This window comes from Ambystoma mexicanum, chromosome 9 (genome assembly GCF_040938575.1).
Source record: "Ambystoma mexicanum isolate Mex_15411 chromosome 9, UKY_AmexF1_1, whole genome shotgun sequence".
NCBI lineage: Eukaryota > Metazoa > Chordata > Amphibia > Caudata > Ambystomatidae > Ambystoma > Ambystoma mexicanum.
This window is the reverse complement of record NC_090931.1, coordinates 416783172-416806565: the sequence shown is the minus strand read 5'-3', so window position 1 is coordinate 416806565 and position 23394 is coordinate 416783172. Positions and strand designations below refer to the sequence as shown.

The 23394-nt window shown below is 48.6% G+C and overlaps 1 protein-coding gene across 1 annotated transcript in view; it reads left to right on the top strand.

Annotated features, from left to right (window-relative positions):
- The window catches only part of TMEM132E (transmembrane protein 132E), a 1510109-nt gene that overhangs the window by 835782 nt on the left and 650933 nt on the right, over window positions 1–23394 (top strand). The gene's annotated exons all lie outside the window — the stretch shown is intronic.

The following is a 23394-nucleotide window of genomic DNA, read 5'->3' as shown; positions in this document are numbered from 1 at the left end:
CCATAGACCCTGTGCACATTTGCCGTATAAAGCTTTCAGCAAACTGGCTGTTGCTTTTTTGCCCTGAGTAAGACCAGGGTAGGCTAAGATTACAGCCTTAGCTCAAAAGAAAGACGTGAATGTACTTCAAAAAGCATGAAGGTAACACTCCACCTATTGTTAGAGAGGGGCGTTATGCAACCAGCAAGTTGCTCCCCATAAGAAAAAGTGATTAACACCTGTTGTATCCTTCTTAGGAAGATATAGACCATACTGAGAGTAAGCACAAGTCCCCTGAGGAAGGTCCATTAGCAGCGTGAGGGCTGAAACATGTAGGGGAGCAGTCTCCTACTATGGAGAAATAGACTGCGTATATTACAGAAGGACATACAAGGATTTACTTATTTATTTTGACAGTTGTATAGCGCACCCAACACAGGGTGTATGCTATTGTATGACAGAGGAGTTTGTGCAACTTTATTGGTGTTGATGTGCATTCATTGTGTTGTAAACGTTGATATTGTTTGGACATTTTTTTAGAGAGGGAAGTCCGCACAAATGAATGTGGATTGTTTTGCAGCAAAATGTAATGATGAAAAACGAAGATATGTGTAAATATAGGTGGACATACTGAAGTTTAGAGCAACAGAGACCTTTGCCAGTTTTTCGTTTTTTAATCAATCACAGCACTCAAACCATCTCGTCCTTCCTTGCTGTTTGGACTCTTTCTGCGTGCTTTCACTCCTGCCCCACATGCTCCTTGATCACCTTGCATATTGCATTATAGGGTGTTACGGTGAGCTGCGTACTATCTGGTCCTGCCACCATGTTCTAAAATGCTGCACCACCTAGCTTCAGGACCCAGTTGATCCGTTGCGTATGTCAATGACCGCTCTGAATGTGTGCAGCTTCCCACATCTGCTAAGAAAGAGCAACACTGTTGGTTAAGGTAATGTTTCTCTTAGATGCCACTGCAGACCTGGGAATCGGATGATTGGCCGGAGAATTAACGTGTGCTAAGTGGACTAAGCCTTCAGGTACCTATTGCCTATACTCTGGACCCCAGCACCACCCCCTCAATATCCGCCCAGAGTCTGGAGTTCTTAGACACTCTCTCCCAACTCCATGGTCGAGCAACTAACACCTCACTCCTCAGAACCACGGCAAAGGGATTCCTCCCAGAGGCAGTGGAGGTGAAAGTGTTCCGAGCAGCGATACCACAGCCTATGGTGGTATCATGGTGTTGCCTATCCAACTGCTTCCTCAACAACCGAAGGCTGGAGATCCTGAACTCAGAGGATCCAAGTTCTTGGTCACCCTGCTTCCGGAACAGCACGTGGTCCTCTCTATCAGGCAGGACTCGTACTTAGCAGAAACAAATAGATGTCTCTGTGCCTCCACTCACTCTTGCACGTGCAGTGAACCCAGGCAGTTGTGAGCCCCCCACCCAGCTTCCCCCTGGGGATCTTTATATCATTCATAACCCATCACACCGTTTCCTCAGCAAAACGTTGTCCAGTGTATGGGATGAAACCGTGTTCCCAATTGTCAACTGTTCAATAATGTAGTGATTGCACTTTCTGGATCTCCGTTGGGAAATCATGGAACATCTGAATTTTCCTCAAAGGGCATAATACATTTCAGGATTACATATTGCTTTTTTTTCATTCCAGCGGGCAATGAGTGCTGCTGTGCATGCCCCCCTGTGCCCTTTGCTTTGTTTTCCATTGGTTATCTCTTGTGCAATACTAATTGTCAAGGCACACCCTATATCGACCTTCAGCTAAGGTATTAGCCCGCTCTCCTGACAACGTCCTCGTGCTGTTTCTTGGTATTCACAAGACTTTGGTTCAAATCGAAATTCCCCACTCTTGACTACCTGTAGTTGGCCTCTCACCAGGGGCGCTGAGTATGGTCGGCTGCCGGGCCCGGGTTTCCCCCCCGGCAGAATGAAGTTGGGGCTGAGCACCACCCCCCACGCCCCGCCGGAGAGAAGAGACGCAGTATGGATGGCACAGATGCAAAACAAGTCAGTCCCTCAATTTCTAAAAATCGTTTTGGGGTTGGTGTATTTGTACATCTGTGCACCCCTCTCGGCAAGAGGAGTGAACAGATGTAGAGGTACACCCAACCCAGAAGGATTTTTAGAAATGGAGGTACAGATGCAGGACCGAGGGAGCGAACCTGTGTTGCGTGGACCGAGGGAGCGAACCTGTGTTGAGCGGAACGAGAGAGCAAACCTGTGTTGCGTTGACCGAGGGAGTAAACCTGTGTTGCGCGGGCCGAGGGATCGAACCTGTGTTGCTCTGTGTCGTCTTGCTTCCAAGGCAAGCACGTTGCCCCTGAGCTATCCTTCCGATACCCTAAAGATCTGAAGTACATTTAATGATACAGAACCAGAACTATTGAGCAAGTCTGTCATCATCAGAATAAGTCAACACTGTTGTGGTTATACAACAGCTCATATATTTAAAGGGATGGAATTACTCAGAATGTAGCAGCACTATTCAATTACCCAAAGTTCTTAAGCATAGTTAATGTGAAAATACTACACTTCTCACCGTTGGGACAATACTGCCACTTCTCACAGAGGGTTATATACCTTTTATGGGGCAGCACTGATCCAGCCTACTGTTCACATGCTCAGAATTGTCATTTCTCAGCAGGACTGCAATACTATACCATTGTGTTCTGTATGTTGAGTGCTTCTTCACCACCAATGTGGATTCATGGCTCTCTCCCAGTGTCTAAATAGTAGATCTGTCTACATTCAATTGGCAACAGGCATGTCTGGAGCTGCCTGCTGTATATAAGCTGCCGCTCAGGATGTTGGGAGCCGTGATGGGGCAAGGGATAGAAGGTTCGAGCCTGTCCGATAGCAGAATCAGCAGGGTCTTAAAAACCTGCTCACTCCTTCTGGAGGGGCCATGGGGCAAAATGTGCCTGAGCCCACATACAGCCACATACAGGGGGTTGTTACCCCTTTATCTCTCCTGAATGAAATAATGGGCTCTCTCAGACACAAGTTATCACCCCTGCACACACATTTCATGAATATGGTATGGATCTATAGATCGAGAAAACTGGAGTGAGAATTCAGAGTGTTTTAACAGAAATATAATTGTCTTCCCAGATGGGCGACTGACTCCATTAATATACATGGGGTCACTGAGATGACCAAGAGTGAAACTGTACATTCAGTTGTGAGATTACCAGCAACGGGTATACTATACTCGAAGGAGCGAGTTGCCCACTCAATATATCACACTGTTTATAGGTGTGAGACCCATCCTGAATGCTTGCCCAAAGAGCCTTGGCCAGAGTTTCACACTGAAGAAGTGAGCATGTGATCCGGGGTCTGCAGCCCACAACACTCAGGGGATTCCCATGCTCCCACTTGCGAGATTTGCACCAAATTAGTGAGATTGTGCTCCAACGTAGGAGGCACACGCACAGTCTTTGCTCTGATGTTTGACACACTCACAGGATGGGACGGCATTTCATTCTCCCATCCTGGTTGTGTTGCTCTGCCTTTTGAGGGCTACTACAACCTGGACGATTATAGAGCGCTGTAGTAGGGGCAGTGATGTCTTACTGGAATGCAACTCGAAGGCATAAATCTCCTTCTTACTTGACTTTAGTATATGCAGTACATGCTAGCCAATGTTTCCACTGTTCTGCTCTGCGCACGCCCCCACCCCCCCCCACGCGCCGTTGCACCAAGTTGACGACTACATGCAAATTTGAGGTCCTATAACTGCCAGTGATGTCACTTCCTGTATTTGGGCCCCCCCCTCACCACTGGGAAATTCATAAGTTGGCTCCCCTGCCTCTCACTGAAGTCACCGGAATGGGGGACCACACTATCTGAGTCCTACTGATTTCTACTACTTAAAACTGCTTCCGTACATCACACCCAAGCTGAGCCCTACTTATAACACTAACAAGCACATGCCGAGCTCTATTTCAAACTCTTGGAAGCCCTTTCTGAGCTCTAGTTAGAACCCTCGCAAGACCATGCTGAGCTCTATTTAGAACACTTGGAAGCCCATGTCGAGCTCTATTTAGAACACTTGGAAGCTCGTGCTGAGCTCTAGTTAGAACCCATGCCGAGCTCTATTTAGAACACTTGGAAGCCCATGCTGAGCTCTAGTTATGATATGATAGGTTATTTATAACGCGCTTAATACCCAGAGGTTTCTAAGCGTGGACCCAGAGATCAAACCTGTGTTGCTCCGTGTCGTCTTGTTTCCAAGTCGAGCACTCTGCCGCTGAGCTATCCTCCTGGGACAAAGTTAGAACCTTTGCAAGCCCATGCCGAGCTCTATTTAGAACACTTGGAAGCCCATTCTGAGCTCTAATTAGCATCCATGCCGAGCTCTATTTAGAACACTTGGAAGCCCGTGCTGAGCTCTAGTTAGAACCCGTGCAAGCCCATGCTGAGCTCTATCAAGAACACTTGGAAGCCCGTGCTGAGCTCTAGTTAGAACCCTTGAAAGCCCATGCCGAGCTCTATTTAGAACACTTGGAAGCCCGTGCTGAGCTGTTTTTTAGAAACCTTGGTAGCTCACGCTGAACTCTATTTATAACACTTACAAGTGCATGCCGAAATCTATTTAGAACACTTGGCATCCCATTCAGAGTAGTATTTAGTACACTTGGAAGACCTATGATGAGCACTAGTTAGAACCCTTGCAAGCCCATGCCGATATCTAGTTAGAAATCGTGCAAGGCCATTCCAAGCACTCTTCTGTACACTTGCAAGGCCATGCAGAACTCTATTTAGAAGACTAGGAAACCCATGCTGAGCTCTGTTTGGAAGACTTATCCATCCACCTGCTTGTCATTCTACTTTCCAAATCTGATCGTAATCAGTAGTTGCCCTGAACACACTACACGTGAATCCCCATTCTAATTTATGAATATACCCCTATGTAATGGTAACTAGCAGGAACCAGTCTCATGCCATACTGGAAACTGAAACTTGTGATGAGGCTGCCCTTGCATCATCTTGTGAAGCATGCCAGAACACAAACGCAGTGAAGCCAGCAAAGCTGGACCAGGCTTGCCTGGACCATAACTTTTCAAACTCCCTTGAACCGGGGACGTTATTTCTGTGCAGCCAGCCCCAACTGTGCTCACATGCCCTGCTAGCTCTACGAGGATCCGCTCGCCAGGGCACAGCAGACCCCTCTGCCTGCTCGGTGCGAGAGAGGCGGCCTTGCCAAAGGGCAATCTGCTTCCATTACAGTAACGCGCCAAAACGTACTCTAACACCCACTTCCACAATCCAGTCGAGGGGCAACCTCACATAACTGCATACAGTCCTACCCATCATAGGCTTGTCTGAATCGCTATGCGGCTACCTATGGCAACTCGAATTCTCCCGAAGCCTGGTTGGGATAGGGCCCACAGCCCTTTGATGTCTCAAAGTTCAACATGTCATATTATTCTTGCCCTGTAAAATCCTATCCATGTGCAGATTCTTTCCATTTGTCCAACCAGCGTTACATGTATCCCATAGTGAAATTGATACATATGCATCGATTAGTCAGAAGGCAGTTCTGATGGGTTTTGTTTGCTGCAGGTGGGGAAGGTAAGGGAATAAATAACTAGTCTCCTCTTTGGATGTGGATGCGTTCCACCAGGTTTGCATGCATGTAGTGCCTTGAAACTACAGAACGCGCTGTAGCGGTGTCCCAGCTTCTTTGCATTGATTTTCTTCTGTTAAAAAGTGGGAGCTGCTCTGTTTGGCACTGGGAGGTTTGGGTGGAGAGCATGTCTGAAGGTGGACCTCTTTAAGCCCCCTGATGTCCCAACAGGCATAACTTTGATTATAGTGCCAACAAGGAGTTTATGTAGCATGGATGAGCGCTGGAGATGTACTCTGTAGAAGAATAGTGGGCTCACAGCATAACACATAGATGCAATTCACGAACAGGATCTTTGCAGGTTACTTAAATAGGGTGCCTGCAGGTAATGACATCTATTATCAGAGTTTATAGACTAACATCACACAACAGAGTTCAGTAAAACAGTGCATAGTCAAAGGAAATTAAAATACAGATGTTAAGATTCTTTCGCACTAGGCACAACCACATGGGTGTGGTCCTACAGCACTGAGCCTTGTCCAGATAATGGTGTACTGTGCTCCGACCAGCAGTAAACCAGGCCGTTGCCGTCAGGGATAAAGGGAAAAGGGAAGAAGTTGAGATGGAAGAGGAGGCAGACATAGAAAAGATACACACAGACAACTAGGTGTAAGAGATTAAAGAGAAGGGGCGCACAGGTGGTAGAATTGGCGCACGAGGACTCAGCAGGGATTCGATCACATGAAAGCCGATCAAGAGACAAGAGTAAAGACATATTCCTAGTGGCACGCTCTTTTCATGAAGGCTCTTTCATGGACAATGATCGTGTGTTACTGGAGGAAATCGGTACATGGTTGTGTGGTGGCCTCAAGATGTGCTCAAGGGTGCCCTTGAAATGGGGAGGCTTCTTAGCTCGAGATGTTCTCAAGGGTGTCCTCGAAATGTGGAGGCTTCTTTGCCCGAAGGCGTTGTTAAACTTTCTTCCTGAAAGTGACATTTGGGGAGCCAGCAAACTGCTGGGGAGTGCCTGTGCCAAGATTGCACAGGTGAAAATGGGGAGCAGAAAAGGGGAAGCGGAAGATGGAGCAAAACTCAATCGCTCCAGTGCCAAATGCACAGGTGAAGGGTGGGATTGAGTGTGCATAAGGGTAACCAGCCGTAAAAGAATAGCACACAACTGGTTTCAAATACAAGCACAGGGACATTCCACTCATGCTCTCGGTCCCTGGGCCCCTAAGAATTCTCCAGTAAAACTGGAGAATAGGGATCTTTAACCTTCAGACTGACCTTAGGTCTTAGGCATCTTAGTGCAGTCACCAAGCATTGCCTTTATACATTCTAAATGAGGGGTGCAAGAGGTATGATCTATGTACCCCTACATTAGAACAAACTATGGCAAACACTATTAATTTGACTGCAGCACCCCGGACTACCGAGGTGGGGTCCGCAGGCAATCAAAGGGTTAAAATGGTCCAGGTTTCTTAGTGGATATTTTGGCAGAGGGATTTGCAGTACCAATCAGATGAAAACCGCCCACGTGTTCACTGACGCATCACCATGCCCTTTGCGGGAATGTGTGGGCCTCTAATGTGATTCACCACCTTAAAAAAGGGCCGAAGTGATATTCACAAAGCAGGACGGTTTAGGGGTGGTCCATTGGGATGCAAGGGTGGCCACAGGACACACACACAACTCTCAATCCAAATGACACTGGTTTCAGCTCTTCAGTCAGAGCAGCGTGTGATGCACCTGTGCTTTGCATCACAAAACCTTCACCTGCTGGACTTGGCCAAGGCTATCGCGCTTTCTTCATCTGAAGGACAGTGTTTAGTTTCCGTAGATCAGACACGGCTTTACTTTAAGCGGCAGCCTGGGTGAGGCAAGATGTCCGTGGCACAATAAATAACTCCAGGATCCCAAACAAATTGCAGGGGGTTTGGGATCAGCAGGGCAGACCTCTGAAAAGGGAAAACTGATCTGGCTCACCAATCTTTAAGGGTCTATCCTTGACTGACACTTAAAGGGGCAGGGAGGATGACTTGAGGCAAGACCTGTTGTCCAGGGGAAGTATTGCATTTATCTCACGATCAGGAGGGTTCTCTGAGGTGAGATGGGGGCAGTGTGCAAGAGAGTCTGAATCTGGACTCTGAGTGAGTATTCCGAAATTGTTTTATTTGATCTTATTTACCCAAAGTGTGGAGGCTGTTCCTGCCTACAACAAGGAACCTGCCATTCCTCTAGATTTTCCTGTTTGGAAGTGAATAACAGATTCAACCAATTATTGGTTAAAGAGTAGGTCCCTTTATAGTGAGGCGGGGAAGCATCTCACAGGCAGTCAGCCAATCACACATTACTCTTGACATGAAACTTTACATCGTACCAAGGGAAGTTGTTGGGGGAGTAGAACACCCTTGTATTAATAATTTATTAATAAGTTGTATTCAGTTCATAAAACTTTTACAACTTTAAATACATTCATATTAGTTACATATTAACTTAATAAACAATACTAATACAATACATATTCATTCATACTCAATACAAAAATACAATATATACATGTATATTTAAAACAAAATACAATGCGGGGAGAATTACCTAAGTCACTGTTGACATAAATCGTTACCAATTAATCATTTTCATTTTCATTTTCACTGTTTCTAGGCGGAAGGGTCTTCCATACTCTATATAACCCTATATGAACTGCCTCAGATTGTGTATTCAGGCACCATCTCCAGAAATCCTCTGACTGTATATAACTTATGTTATGGACAAATCGACCATAATTCAACGTATAGTGAGCTCGTCTTTCTGGACATAAAGTTAAAACATGTCTAACAGTCTCACATTCATCTTTGTCCAAACACATTCGACAATATCTTTCTATTTTCAGAATCTTCCATTGGGAACCAAAGGTAGATTTCACCGGAAGTTGATTAGTACGCATTAAAAGTCTAAAAATTCTTACTAGGGGTTCAGGACATTGTATTAAATATCTTTGCGGCATATTATATTCATGTACAATCCATTCATTATATTTAACATTTTTCAGTTCATAAATTCGAGTAAAATTCCTTTCCCAATCAACTCTTTTTGCTTTGGCTTTAAATGCTTTTTTTATAACTGGAAAGAATCCACATTGGTTCATTTTTGCCTCCCACTGTAATTCTTCAAAATATTTGCAGCAACTAGATATATATTTACACCTAGAAGCAACAACATCAAGTTTTGCCACATTGGTTCCAATAATTTGTAACAAATCACTCTCAGGATGATATAATGCTTTCAAATTGAGGAGGCCACGTTGTTGTCGCACTGTGGATGTGGAACTCAAAGATTGTAAGCCAAGTTCCACTCTAATTTATTGAATGGGGCATGAACGAGGTACTCTCAATATGGTCCGCCAAAACAAACCTTCAATCTTATCAAGAAATGATAAATCAGAAATAGTTATGGCATCTAACCCATAAGTCAACGTCGGGATAAACCATTGACGATATAATATAAGAATACCTTTAAATGAATAACCAGCATTTTCTTTGACAAATTTATGTACCATCATGGTGATTTGTTTAGCTCATCTAAGTTAATGCTCAATCAAATCTTTATACCCATTTGTACAATTAAAGAGGACACCTAAATATTTGTATTCCTCAATGTAGTCGACAGTAACCCACAAAACTTCTATTTTTACTCTATTAATTTTCTTACGGGAAAACAACATTGCCTTGGTTTTTTGTAAATTAATTGTTAGGCCATATTCTCTTGAGAAACAACCAAGTTCTTCCAGCATTGCCTTCGTGCCAGTTATAGTATGATCAATAATCACCAAATTATCTGCATAAAGCATAGCAGATATTAGTGCTTTTTCAAATTTCACTGGACCTTTGGCTTTAGTAACTAGGCGTCTAATGAGATCTGCTAGATAGAGATTAAATAAGAGGGCAGCCAAGAGACAGCCTTGTTTGACTCCTCTATTCACATTTATGGGCTGTGTCAGGTTGCCCTCGTTGTCTAAACGAATTTGCACAGTGTTGTTATCATGGAGATTAATAAGTATATCAACCAGCCAACTAGGACAGGCCAGTTTCAATAAAATATCCCACAATTTAATTCGATCAACACTGTCAAACGCGGAGCTAAAATCAACAAAAATGACATATACAGATAGCCCAGTACTTGATTTGGCATTAGTAGTTATGGCATCTAGAATACGAATATTGTGAGTAGTAGTAGTACCACGTTGAAATCCAGTTTGCAAAGGATGAAGTAATTGGTTAGTGTGGGCCCAGGCCTTCAAATGTTCTAAGACAATAGCTGTAAAGAATTTCCCAGTAGAATCGAAGATCGACAACAGTCGATAATTTTCAGGAAGAGATCTATTGCCTGCTTTATATACCGGAATAAGAATAGCATTTTTCCATGAGTCGGGAATACAGCGATCTCGACAAACACTGAGAAACAGCTTAAACAAAACATTGCTCCATATACCAGGATCATGTTTCAACACAACAGTAGCCAGCCCATTAGGTCCAGGAGCACGAGAATTGTTCATTTTAGTAATAATGGACTAAACATGGTGTTTTTAATGTGAGTAGCCCACATTTTCTCTCCTATTGGGTTCAAAATGCTAGCTTTATTCACATTTCTGACATTGTTCAAAATGTTCCAGACTGCACTAGACTCACTGCGTATAGGGTTTTTAACATGGTTTGCCATTTGGTGTTTAATTTGGACCATTTTCTACGTTTAAACCAATTGGTAAATCCATTTTTCAACCGCTTTTTTTCTTCAACACTCTTCAAGGTCCTCATACTGGCTTTGGACAAAAGCCAGAGAGAGCATCTATATTTGCGTTTTGCCACCTGTAATTCGCCATCAAAAGATAAATGAATCCTATTACCAGTAATAGTTTTAGGACTTCCCTTCACTGATCCTACCTTATCTGTAATAGCTTTGATCATGCATTCAATCTCATTACCACCAAGAGTATTAGCATGTTTGTACACAGATTCAAAGAGACCATGTAAATTATATGACATTAACTTACATTTTTTTGTATTCCACCTGATATTTGTACCCTGATGGTTAGTATATATATCACCAGTGGAACTCGTTGGAATCTTAAGAGCCATACCAAATTCCAACTTAGCACACAGCATTGCATGGTCACTATATTTATTCTGCACTATTTCCAAGTCAATAACACGGTCCGACATTTCAGTGTTACCCCATATATAGTCGATCGTGGAAGATTTCTTACCACACGACCAAGTGTGTTTCCGTGGGGTATCCCCAACTGTTCTTCCATTAAGGAAATCAAGAGCCCAATCATTCATAAATCTTTTCCATACTCTCCCTTGTATATTAGACTTAGAATTCAAAGCCGTGTTATGTACTGCTAAATTATGATATTTGGCTTTCATGGTCGAAGTTCCACATTCTGCATTTAGATCTCCTCCTATCAGGATCATAGTGTTATTAGCATCAGATAACCAGGTGGTAATCAGTTCATCAATTGTATCAAATATAGACATGGTTTTACTCCCACCTGGAGGATCATATACATTAATAATCAACATATTACCAACATGAGATTTTTGTTTCGAACTAATGACCACTGCAAGGACATTATCATTTGTTTCAGTAGGTAAAAGGGATTCAGAGTAGAATTCATGACTAACACCAATAATAAGGCCGCCATATGGCCTTCCCTTAATTCCCTTTTTTGCATGGTTATGAAAGAGGACATGGGAGTCTACAAGAAATTCTTTTATCAGCCAGGTTTCCCGTAAAAGAAATATTTGATGATTGAGAATAAAATGTAATGATTGCCCTGGTCTGATAAAATGAACATGTCCCCTAGTGTTCCACGACTCAATCCTACATACTCATGGACAGGCTTTTTTCATCATGTCTACCACTTGTTGTAGCCAGCGTATTCCAATTTGAGTATCTGAGACCTCTTTGGGAACAATATATTTTTTTCCAGGTCTCCTATCTTCCCAATATTACACCCTTGACATACAAAAACGCTGTTCTTCCTTGGTAATTTCTAGATCTAAATCATAACCAAGAAAGTCTAGTGATTCTCCTTGGGCTCTTATTATCTTGGCAGTTGCAGGCAAAACACAATGTACTCTAGATATTGCCCCAAACTGTCTCCTGATATTCGATAAATTCAAAATCACACGATTTAAACATTCTCAATTCTGGAATTTTAGCAAATAAAGTAAGTAAAAAGGGTCTATTAATAGGATTCTTTGTCCTTTAATCTACATTTTCACTAATTATTACAATCCGTGAATCAAGTTCTTTATCTTCTTTATCAGCAAGGGGGGCATACTTGTTCTCTACATGAACTGTCGCCCTTTTACCGTCACTTTTCCTTTTGAAATCAGAGAGCGTAGTCACAGAACTAATTGAAGACCCTTCCAATTCGTTTTCTGAGTCAGAACGTTCATCCTCTAACGGTAGTTATTTTTTTCCATCGGCCTTGTTATTTTGAAGTAGCCAACTTGTTAACATGCCAGATTTCATTTCCTGTCTTCTTCTTTTCTGATTTGCTCGCTTTCGGGCCCGCCTCTTATTAATTTTCAGATCTTTACAAGATGTCGTTGTGGAATTAAGAGGATGAGAGGGGACAATCTCTTCTTCTTGATCGTTTTCGATCTTTTTAGTGCCTTTTACTTGTTTTTTCTTAAGTTGTTCATTTGTCTTTAGCTTTTTAGAAGGTCTCCTAGGAACCGATTTTTCATCAAATTGGTTTGGGTCTTTTACAGTGTCAACATTCACTCCCAAATTGCTACTTTCATCTATTTCAATAACTTCTTGAATTACATTGTCCATTACTATGTGCTTGTCTGTTGTCTTTGCATTATTCATAAGGATGTTAAGGTACTGACGATGTACCTGAGTCTGAGAGTATATGTTATCACATAATTTGATCAGTATTTTAAGGGCAAAATGCAACAAGCTCAAAGATGGAGTGAAAATACTAATCATAGGAGCATTGATATTATCTGATCCGCTAATCTGTCTTGCAGACCCTTCATGATTCAACGTGTTATTTACTACCTCTTCTTCTCTTCCTATATTAGACATTGTTTCAGGTATATTATTTGAAGGAAACATAGAAGGGGTGCTAGATAATCTGTCAGTTTCTTGTTGTTTACTCTGTTCTTTGCAGGTACCTCCATTATTAAGTCCACCTATCACTTGACTCAAATAGTTATTACTTTTCTCGGTAGCAAGTTGATTGGAACCGCATAGCTGATAACACAGATTCAACAAAGAATTATCGTGTATTGGCCCAAAAGATGGCACAGATGCTACACTCAAATTGCCCAATCCAGCTTTTGCATGTACCTGAACGGTCGTCTTTTGACAATTTTCAATATTCATTGCATTATCAGGTTTAAAGAAATCAGTGATTTCAATGGGAGATCTCCCAGGTAGCATAGTTGTTTTTTTAGGTCCATACCTTCTTTCGCCTCTGTCTACACTATGCAGTGAATCATTACACTGTGAAACATTGTTAGGTTTGACATTTTTCCCATAAGGCTTATTTTTCCGTAAATTGTAGTGTTTACTTTTCCCTTGGGCTTTTCCTGGCTTTGTTAAGAATGAAAACAAGAACACAATCCAGGTATAAAAAATCACCAATGCTACAAAGTACAAAGTAGTGGCAGTACATTTTTTTTAAAAAAAAATAAGTAATATGGGTTCTGATTTAAAAGGGGTCAGGAGGGAGGAGACACACAGATCTCAGAAACCTCAAACACCCTCAATCTACACACGACAATTCACTCCACATCTCATGTGCGGCTGAGTTTATCGCCAGTAGTTCTTTTTCTAATTTACAAACGCGCCTCTAAATGGCCGCGTAACTCTTCCTCTCCGGTGCATCAATGAATAACAAACCTCTCTGCGCTCAATGCAGGGTCGTGGAACAGCCGCAGATCTAAATGCCAAACAGGCACCGGCCGTACTTTTTCTGCAGGCGAGACAAGTCGCAGGAGGGTTGCGGACTTCAGGCACCAGGCACTAGCTCGGCTGGCTGGAGTCCCGGGCGCAATGCCGCTTCAACAGCACACGGCAGCACACGGTGTACACGCAATGTGCCCCACACAGCACACAGGAACACTGCCGGCGCTGGAGGACCAACGGGAGGACTAGAGGAAAGAACCTCTCAGCATGCAGGTCGATCACTCCTCCAAACACAACTTGTCTGTCAATCCGCACCGTACTCTCTGTAAACTCCAACGGCCGCTTCCGACAGATCCGTCCTAATAATAATGTGAATGTCATGCATGCTCACTATGAAGTTAACAAACAACAAGAGTCATCTTGCTTTCTGGCAATGGGACTTTCCTATGTTGTCAGTCATTAGACTGGGGTTTCTACTAAAACTAACATCAAGGTCTCAGCTTTCAATTCCCTTCATTTCAGGGAATTGCGCCAGGATTCTTAGCCTATGGAAACTCCTCTCAGTAGAAACTAGGACTGACTATTCAGCACTATTGAACGGTGATCTTTCTGGCAGGTTGCTAGTGTTGGGAAACCCCATTGAGAGTGTACAGTTTCTACGTCACTCACACCTACTGTATGATGAAAACCATGGAGCCCTGCCTTCTAAGAGCGGGAAACAATGTATATCAATTTCTTGTTTCAATCGGATTTTGCTTTATTTGGTGGCTTGTGTGGATAATGTGGTGACCGTGTTATAAGATCATATACCATATGCCGCCACCATTTCATTAAAAGAGCTGCCGAGCAACATTCTCTAAACTCCAGCTTTATTCTTCAGAGGCAGCTTTCTTTCAATTTATAAACCAATGTACAGCAAATCACTGCGCTCGGTGTTTAGCATGTCATCACTTATTCCAGGAAGACACAGCTGAGGACTTAAGCTGCCTTCACAATCTACTCAGCCATATTTTTCACTGAAGCCAGTCCACTGTTCAATAAGGCAACGTTTTTTTCAGTGTTAGCAAGCTGGCACAATTTCTTGCAAACCCTCTTCTTTAGTGTTCTTAAAGCCACACAGGTTGCGTCCAGTCCATGGATCTCCTGGGTGTTTAGGGTTCCCTACGCTTATTGTCCGAGGAGAGAAGAAACTCTGTGATGTGGAAATAGACTGTCATCCCTTCTAGGAGTTAATGTGCAGCTTGGGGGTCATGCGCATGTGCTGTGTGAGAAGGGATGGGGCTTTCCAGGCAGAATTATGCCAGCTGCTTCCCTTGCAGACCCAGGAGATGCTGTCACTATTATAACCAGTTTGTGGAGATGGAGGTCCAATCTTCCTCTTGCTCCCAGGACACATGCTTTTCTTAGAACCCTGTGAATGGTCTCTCCAGGAACAGGAATGAAAGGCAGGTGCCCTTTGAAATGTGAGTGGGCCAGAGCATCTTTCAATAGTGCTGTTCCCTGTAGCAGCTCAAACCTTTTCTTTTGACTTCCATTCACTCCTGCCTTTTCACTTGGAGATCTCCTCTTCCAAGGTCACATTGCTTTCCAGTCTCTTATTGGATGTGGCCAGGGGATAAAGTATGATAACCAATTTTCAATGTATAATTTCCACTGCAAGATTCAGGCAGATATATGAGCGTCGATCGCTCCTTAAATCCGACCAGTCTTTGTGGCCACGTTTTCCCAAACATGGGATGGATCACAAATGTGTCTGAATTTGCATCGCCCATGCCAAATCAGTGGTAAGCTTGTTTTACAAAATGGACACTGTTCAAGAAAATGGCAGGTATACAATTTTTCCAAGTGACACTTTCTAAGTAACCCTGAAATAAAACGTGAAAAAATCCACTGTGGTCCCAACAGTGTCCCTTCAAATAAGTGTCCCCATTTCCAAAAAGCCTCTGATGGGTCATGCCCCCCTCACACCCACCCTCTCTGAGTTTCCTTGACCCTTCCATAGTGAGTCAGTGCAATTTCTGTATATTGAAGGAGAGGGGCTCCTGTTGTCCCATCACCACTGGATTGTTCTTGAAGACTCCATACCATATTTACCCTGAGCCAAAAGCTGACAAAAGCTTAGAACCTGTAACCCACACGGGGGTCTACTGACATCTCCATAGTGCTCGCAACTTCTTTGCTGTGTTATGATCCTTGCACTAGCACCCTCAAGGCTTGACTCACTATCCTCCTCAACACTTTGCAAGTGCTCACCCTACAGGAATCTCTCCTGTTCCCTGTCCCTCTCCTGACTCCTCTGTCACCTGTTTCATCTTATCCTTATCTTATGTAATATATGGATGTTGGATTCTATTTTTGTTTGTATGAAATATTTGAAAAGTTGCGTTGCAACTAAAACACATTTTTAAAAAAAGACTCCTCTGTCACCTCTTTCATGCCCTAGCAGAAGCTAATTCCTCTACCCCTCCCATGCTCACCGACAAAAGACTTGGGGTTCACCTTCTGCTCCTCCCTTAACCTGACTCTCCAGCGGCCCCCACGCCCTGTTCTCCAATCCCTGTCCACCTTGCTCCCAGATCTCTTCTCCCCAGTCCTCTCTTCCCTTTCTTCCGACTTCTGCATCTTCCCTACCTTCCTGGCATCTTTCCTATACCTCCTCCTGATTGGCTCTCACTCTTTCTCCTCTGGCCCCCTTCTCTCCTCCTTAGTTACTTTCGCCACTGCGAAGCACACATTCGGGCCGTGCGGTGGCGGCTGTGTGATATATAGAAACCTTTCACTGCAGCATACACGGTCCTGCAGGGAGACTGTGTGGCATACGCCACTGGCCGTGCCCTGCGGTAAGCAGCGGGCAATGCAGCAGGCAGCGCAGTGCAGGCCCTGCGGCACGCAGCCGGGAGATGGTGGGTGCTGCTCCGTCGGCCGACCCGCTTCGCTTCTCGGTGGCAACATCGCCATGCCATGGCCTTCGGTGGGCTGCGCTGAACTCCCTTCCGAGGGCATCATCTGCTGGGCCGCACGCGTCTTTATTAGCTGTGATGTCCTGTTTGGGCTCGCGCACATCAAGGCGCGGGCTTTTGACTGCCGCCTCCCCTGCTTAGTGAAGGGTGCAGTGGAGAGAGATGCGCGGAGACAGAGAACGCGAATTGCCTCTGACAGTCGATTCCGGGCTCGCTCGGCTGCGCACCGCAGTTGCCGACGTCGACTGGATGCTCCTGACAGACGATGGGGGCTCAGAGGCTCAGGCGGGCTTCCCGGGCGCGCTAAGTGGCCATTTAGGAGCCCCGCTCGGCTGCCTGTGACGCGCTGCCGTGGGAATGCGGTTGTTGCATATCGCGTGGCAGGGTGGGCGAGGTCTTCTTCATGCGTGTCGTGGTGCATGCCAGGCAGCAGCCAGCATCTGCATGCAGTCCCACGCTCAAGGTTTCTCCCATAAAACAAAAGTCTGGTCACCCCTGAGCTGCTCTCAGAAAGGCGCTGCTGTGCTGTCTGACGAGATGAAGGCGCAATGCGGACAGATAGCTCTTGAGTACCCTTGCCCACCCTTGCCCAGTGCTGGCGTTGGGTCGGACCTTCTCGGATCAGGGATCCGGCAAAACACGTCTCCTTGTACCTAGAATTCGGTTGCCCAAACTCTACATCACTTTTTTAAAGAACACACGGACTGCTGAACTACTCTGAGTTTGCTGTGGGGGCGGGAGTTGAACAGTGGTTGCTGGGATCAAGGACAAGACTCTTCACCACAAGACCACTTGAAGGCCTGTGCAGGAGCGGTCTGAAATCCCTTGTTAATATTGCACTCCGCAGAAAAATATTGAAGTGCGTCTTTTAAGGTTTAAAAGGTGTGGACATGTTATACTTTGCTGACGTTACAGGTGTTCCTGATTAATCTTCTTAGGTACTGAGAGGCAAATGGTTAGGGGATTAAACTCCTCCCGTCACTGGTGCCTGGTGGGATCACCCAGTAAAAAAGTTAGATTTCCAGCACTGCGTGGTCTTGCCCGCTGGATATTGGCGGAGATCACTTAACGGCAACATCACAGAGTGCACAGTCAGGAGAGGCTGTCGAGCAGCCTTTCTCTGGAAGCTCATTGGATGGTGAAGTGGCCGCTGAAGCTCCACTAAGGGGGCTGTCCGTTCTATTGCCACGCCGGCCATCGACCCTCTCTGCTCAACTTCTGCAAGGGGCTGTGTGACCCACGAGCTCTCTGGCTGACAGAAGGTGACTCTTCCGTTCCTTTCCGGATCTCTCTTCTCCCCTCCTCCTTTTAAAGAATTGCTCACCGTGCTCGTGTACCTGTCGTATTGTGTGTCTTGGCATCTGCCTCAACCTTGCACTTCTCCCCTGCTTGCGCTTAGCCCTTAGCTGATCTGGAATGTTCCAAGGCTGTAAATGATCGGGACCCCTTCATCTCCCTTCTTTACCTGCATTGTCACCCTCTCCCCTTGGAGTGCTAGAAATCAGACGTGTTTGCAGTAGGCCTTCTGTAAATTAACAAGTAAATACATTTCCGACCACAGTATCATCACTTCTCCATTCAGGGCACTTTTGGACAGCGCCCAGGAAAGCAAGCACATCCTTGCATGCGCAGCGCAGAAGGGCAAGTGCAGCGGCCAGCGATCATGCTGGCAGGTGCAGCAGGTGTACTTCGGAAGAACCGCTCCAAACGGTCCCGCTCACCTCGACCACTGGTGTACTTCTGATCTTTTTGAAAATCTGTTAAGAAAGGTCTCAGATTCTTGGTACCCCTCAGCCTCCCGTTTATCCGTGCCCCTGCCCTATTACAACAGCCCTCTCTTTTACTGAGCACCCTTAGCCCTTATAGATCGATTACCACAGTTTTACGCACGGCTCTCTCTTCTAGGCTAATTCCCTTGCTCCAGAAAGATTGTGTGTGTGTGCACACATTTAGCTGTCTCTCCAAGAAAGATTGACACACTTGTCCCTCTCACACAGATTCACACATGTTGTGTATACCGAAAGCCAGAGAGAGCGGGATGTCTCTTAAACACCTGCCTTGTCACACAAATCTGTTATTTGTGTACACCTTCGTAGCTCTCTCTCAAAGCACTTACTCTCCCTCTCTCTGTCCATAGGTGTCCCTAGAGGGGCTAAAGGGGGCAATACCTCACCTCCCACATTGGTGGCCTGTCCCCCCTTGCTGCATCCCCTCTGGCAAATAACTTGTTCAAGGAGTTTTAAAGGTGCTCCTTTGCCCAAGCACCATTCACGTTGCAGGCTTTGTTCAGCCCTTGTTTCTTCTTCTGGCCTGAAAGGGACACCACAGGAATGAATGGTCCATGCATATCAACGGGGTGGGGCCATCAACTTGTTGGGCTCACTATTGTTTTCCAAATATGCATCTTATACTTGCATAGAAAAAAAAAGACGTTTCCAAACTGAAAAATGCTTATTAAACTTGCATTCACTAGATATCTTTAAAATGTGGTTCTCTAGTCTGGGCAACACCCTGGATGGATGAACTCTGTGGTCAGGAAATCATAGAACATATATATATATATATGTATTACATGGCCACAGTAGTGGCCATGTAGTTATGGTTAAGTTGCTGTTTCCATAGGAAGAGCACTTTTTGGGCGGCTTATAACTTCGCTCTCCCCGGACGAATCCTCACCAAACTTTGCAAAAAAAGTATTTGGGTCACTCTGAATTTTTTTACAATTTTACAAAGATTGATCAGGATTCGTCCAGGGGGGGGCAAAGTTATAGGGGGGGTCCCAAAACTTTTTTTTTCCCATAGACATAATGGGAAAAAACTTTGCTCACGCCTACAGGCCAAACCGCTGGACGGATTTACACCAAATTTGTGGCAGGAGCGGCGGCTTGGTCCCGAAAGCATGCTTTGCTTTATTTGGTGTAAATCCGTCCAGTAGTTTTTTTAAAAAATGACAAAAATGTAAGTGAAAAATATTAGTGCTATCTGTGTTCGCTTAGCGGACACACTTCCCTGTTCGCTCCGCGGACAGGACGGTGATTGAGCCAGCAGCTTGCGTGATGTCCGCGGACATCTGACGTGCTCTCTTATTGGATGCAGTGAAAGCGTGCAGTGCGTCTGGCTTCAGAGACGCCCGCCATCTTTCTTTCCCACATGAGAGGCTTTGTCAGGTCAGCAGGAGCGTGTCTGTCTCCTGTTCCTCCCACCCCCCTCATGCCCCGTGTCTGCCCCACTCCCCACTCATGCCCCGTGTGTCTCTAGCCCTCCCACCCCATCCCCGCTCATGCCCCGTGTGTCTCTCTCCCTCCCCCTGCTCATGCCCCGTGTGTCTCTATCCCTCCAACCCACCACCTGCTCATGCCCCGTGTGTCTCTATCCGTCCCACCCACCCCCCACTCATACCCGGTGTGTCTCTCTCCCCCACCCCACCCCCGCTCATGCCCCGTGTGTCTCTAGACCTCCCACCCACCCCCCGCTCATGCCCCGTGTGTCTCTAGCCCTCCCACCCACCCCCCGCTCATGCCCCATGTATCTCTAGCCCTCCCACCCACCGCTCATGCCCCGTGTGTCTCTAGCCCTCCCACCCACCCCCGCTCATGCCCCGTGTGTCTCTAGCCCTCCCACCCACTCCCGCCCCGTGTGTCTCTAGCCCTCCCACCCACCCCCCTGCTCATGCCCCGTGTGTCTCTAGCCCTCCCACCCCACCCCCGCAGACGCCCCGTGTGTCTCTCTCCCTCCCCCCGCTCATGCCCCGTGTGTCTCTATCCCTCCCACCCACCCCCCGCTCATGCCCCGTGTGTCTCTATCTGTCCCACCCACCCCCGCTCATGCCCCGTCTGTCTCTATCCCTCCCACCCACCCCCCACTCATGCCCGGTGTGTCTCTCTCCTACCCCCCACCCCCGCACATGCCCCGTGTGTCTCTCTCCCTCCTCCATCCCCGCTCATGCCCCGTGTGTCTCTCTCCCTCACCCCACCCCCCGCTCATGCCTCGTGTGTCTCTCTTCCTCCCCCCACCCCCCGCTCATGCCCCGTGTGTCTCTAGCCCTCCCACCCACCCCCCGCTCATGCCCCGTGTGTCTCTAGCCCTCCCCCCACATCCGCTCATGCCCCGTGTGTTTTTCTCCCCCCCACCCCCGCTCATGCCCCGTGTGTCTCTCTCCCTCCCCCCGCTCATGCCCCGTGGGTCTCTATCCCTCCCACCCGCCCCCCGCTCATGCCCCGTGTGTCTCTATCCGTCCCACCCACCCCCCGCTCGTGCCCCGTGTGTCTCTATCCCTCCCACCCACCCCCACCCCCCGCTCATGCCCGGTGTGTCTCTCTCCTCCCCCCTACCCCCGCTCATGACCCGTGTGTGTCTCTAGCCCTCCCACCCACCCCCGCTCATGCCCCGTGTGTGTCTCTAGCCCTCCCACCCACCCCCCGCTCATGCCCTGTGTGTCTCTAGCCCTCCCACCCACCCCCCGCTCATGCCCCGTGGGTCTCTAGCCCTTCCACCCACCCCCCGCTCATGCCCCGTGTGTCTCTAGCCCTCCCACCCACCCCCGCTCATGCCCCGTGTGTCTCTAGCCCTCCCACCCACCCCACGCTCATGCCCCGTGTGTCTCTAGCCCTCCCACCCACCGCTCATGCCCCGTGTGTCTCTAAGCCCTCCCACCCACCCCCGCTCATGCCCCGTGTGTCTCTAGCCCTCCCACCCACCCCGCGCTCATGCCCCGTGTGTCTCTAGCCCTCCCACCCCACCCCCGCTCATGCCCCGTGTGTCTCTAGCCCTCCCACCCACCCCACGCTCATGCCCCGTGTGTCTCTAGCCCTCCCACCCACCGCTCATGCCCCGTGTGTCTCTATCCGTCCCACCCACCCCCGCTCATGCCCCGTGTGTCTCTATCCCTCCCACCCACCCCCCCGCTCATGCCCCGTGTGTCTCTAGCCCTCCCACCCCACCCCCGCTCATGCCCGTGTTCCTCTCTCCCTCCCCCCGCTCATGCCCCGTGTGTCTCTATCCCTCCCACCCACCCCCCGCTCATGCCCCGTGTGTCTCTATCCGTCCCACCCACCCCCGCTCATGCCCCGTGTGTCTCTATCCCTCCCACCCACCCCCCACTCATGCCCGGTGTGTCTCTCTCCTACCGCCCACCCCCGCACATGCCCGGTGTGTCTCTCTCCCTCCCCCACCCCCGCTCATGCCCCGTGTGTCTCTCTCCCTCCCTCACCCCCCGCTCACACCTCGTGTGTCTCTAGCCCTCCCACCCACCCCACGCTCATGCCCCGTGTGTCTCTAGCCCTCCCACCCACCGCTCATGCCCCGTGTGTCTCTATCCGTCCCACCCACCCCCGCTCATGCCCCGTGTGTCTCTATCCCTCCCACCCACCCCCCCACTCATGCCCCGTGTGTCTCTAGCCCTCCCACCCCACCCCCGCTCATGCCCGTGTTCCTCTCTCCCTCCCCCCGCTCATGCCCCGTGTGTCTCTATCCCTCCCACCCACCCCCCGCTCATGCCCCGTGTGTCTCTATCCGTCCCACCCACCCCCGCTCATGCCCCGTGTGTCTCTATCCCTCCCACCCACCCCCCACTCATGCCCGGTGTGTCTCTCTCCTACCGCCCACCCCCGCACATGCCCGGTGTGTCTCTCTCCCTCCCCCACCCCCGCTCATGCCCCGTGTGTCTCTCTCCCTCCCTCACCCCCCGCTCACACCTCGTGTGTCTCTCTTCCTCCCCCCACCCCCGCTCATGCCTCGTGTGTCCCTCTACCTCCCCCACCCCCCGCTCATGCCCCGTGTGTCTCTAGCCCTCCCACCCACCCCCCGCTCATGCCCCGTGTGTCTCTAGCCCTCCCACCCACCGCTCATGGCCCGTGTGTCTCTAGCCCTCCCACCCACCCCAGCTCATGCCCCGTGTGTCTCTAGCCCTCCCACCCACTCCCACCCCGTGTGTCTCTAGCCCTCCCATCCACCCCCCGCTCATGCCCCGTGTGTCTCTAGCCCTCCCACCCCACCCCCGCTCATGCCCCGTGTGTCTCTCTCCCTCCCGCTCATGCCCCGTGTGTCTCTATCCCTCCCACCCACCCCCCGCTCATGCCCCGTGTGTCTCTATCCGTCCCACCCACCCCCCGCTCATGACCCGTGTGTCTCTATCCCTCCCACCCACCCCCCACTCATGCCCGGTGTGTCTCTCTCCTACCGCCCACCCCCGCACATGCCCCGTGTGACTCTCCCTCCCCCACCCCCGCTCATGCCCCGTGTGTCTCTAGCCCTCCCACCCACCGCTCATGCCCCGTGTGTCTCTAGCCCTCCCACCCACCCCCGCTCATGCCCCGTGTGTCTCTAGCCCTCCCACCCACTCCCGCCCCGTGTGTCTCTAGCCCTCCCACCCACCCCCCTGCTCATGCCCCGTGTGTCTCTAGCCCTCCCCCCGCTCATGCCCCGTGGGTCTCTATCCCTCCCACCCGCCCCCCGCTCATGCCCAGTGTGTCTCTATCCGTCCCACCCACCCCCCGCTCGTGCCCCGTGTGTCTCTATCCCTCCCACCCACCCCCACCCCCGCTCATGCCCGGTGTGTCTCTCTCCTCCCCCCTTCCCCCGCTCATGACCCGTGTGTGTCTCTAGCCCTCCCACCCACCCCCGCTCATGCCCCGTGTGTGTCTCTAGCCCTCCCACCCACCCCCCGCTCATGCCCTGTGTGTCTGTAGCCCTCCCACCCACCCCCCGCTCATGCCCCGTGTGTCTCTAGCCCTTCCACCCACCCCCCGCTCATGCCCCGTGTGTCTCTAGCCCTCCCACCCACCCCCCGCTCATGCCCCGTGTGTCTCTAGCCCTCCCACCCACCCCACGCTCATGCCCCGTGTGTCTCTAGCCCTCCCACCCACCGCTCATGCCCCATGTGTCTCTAGCCCTCCCACCCACCCCTGCTCATGCCCTGTGTGTCTCTAGCCCTCCCA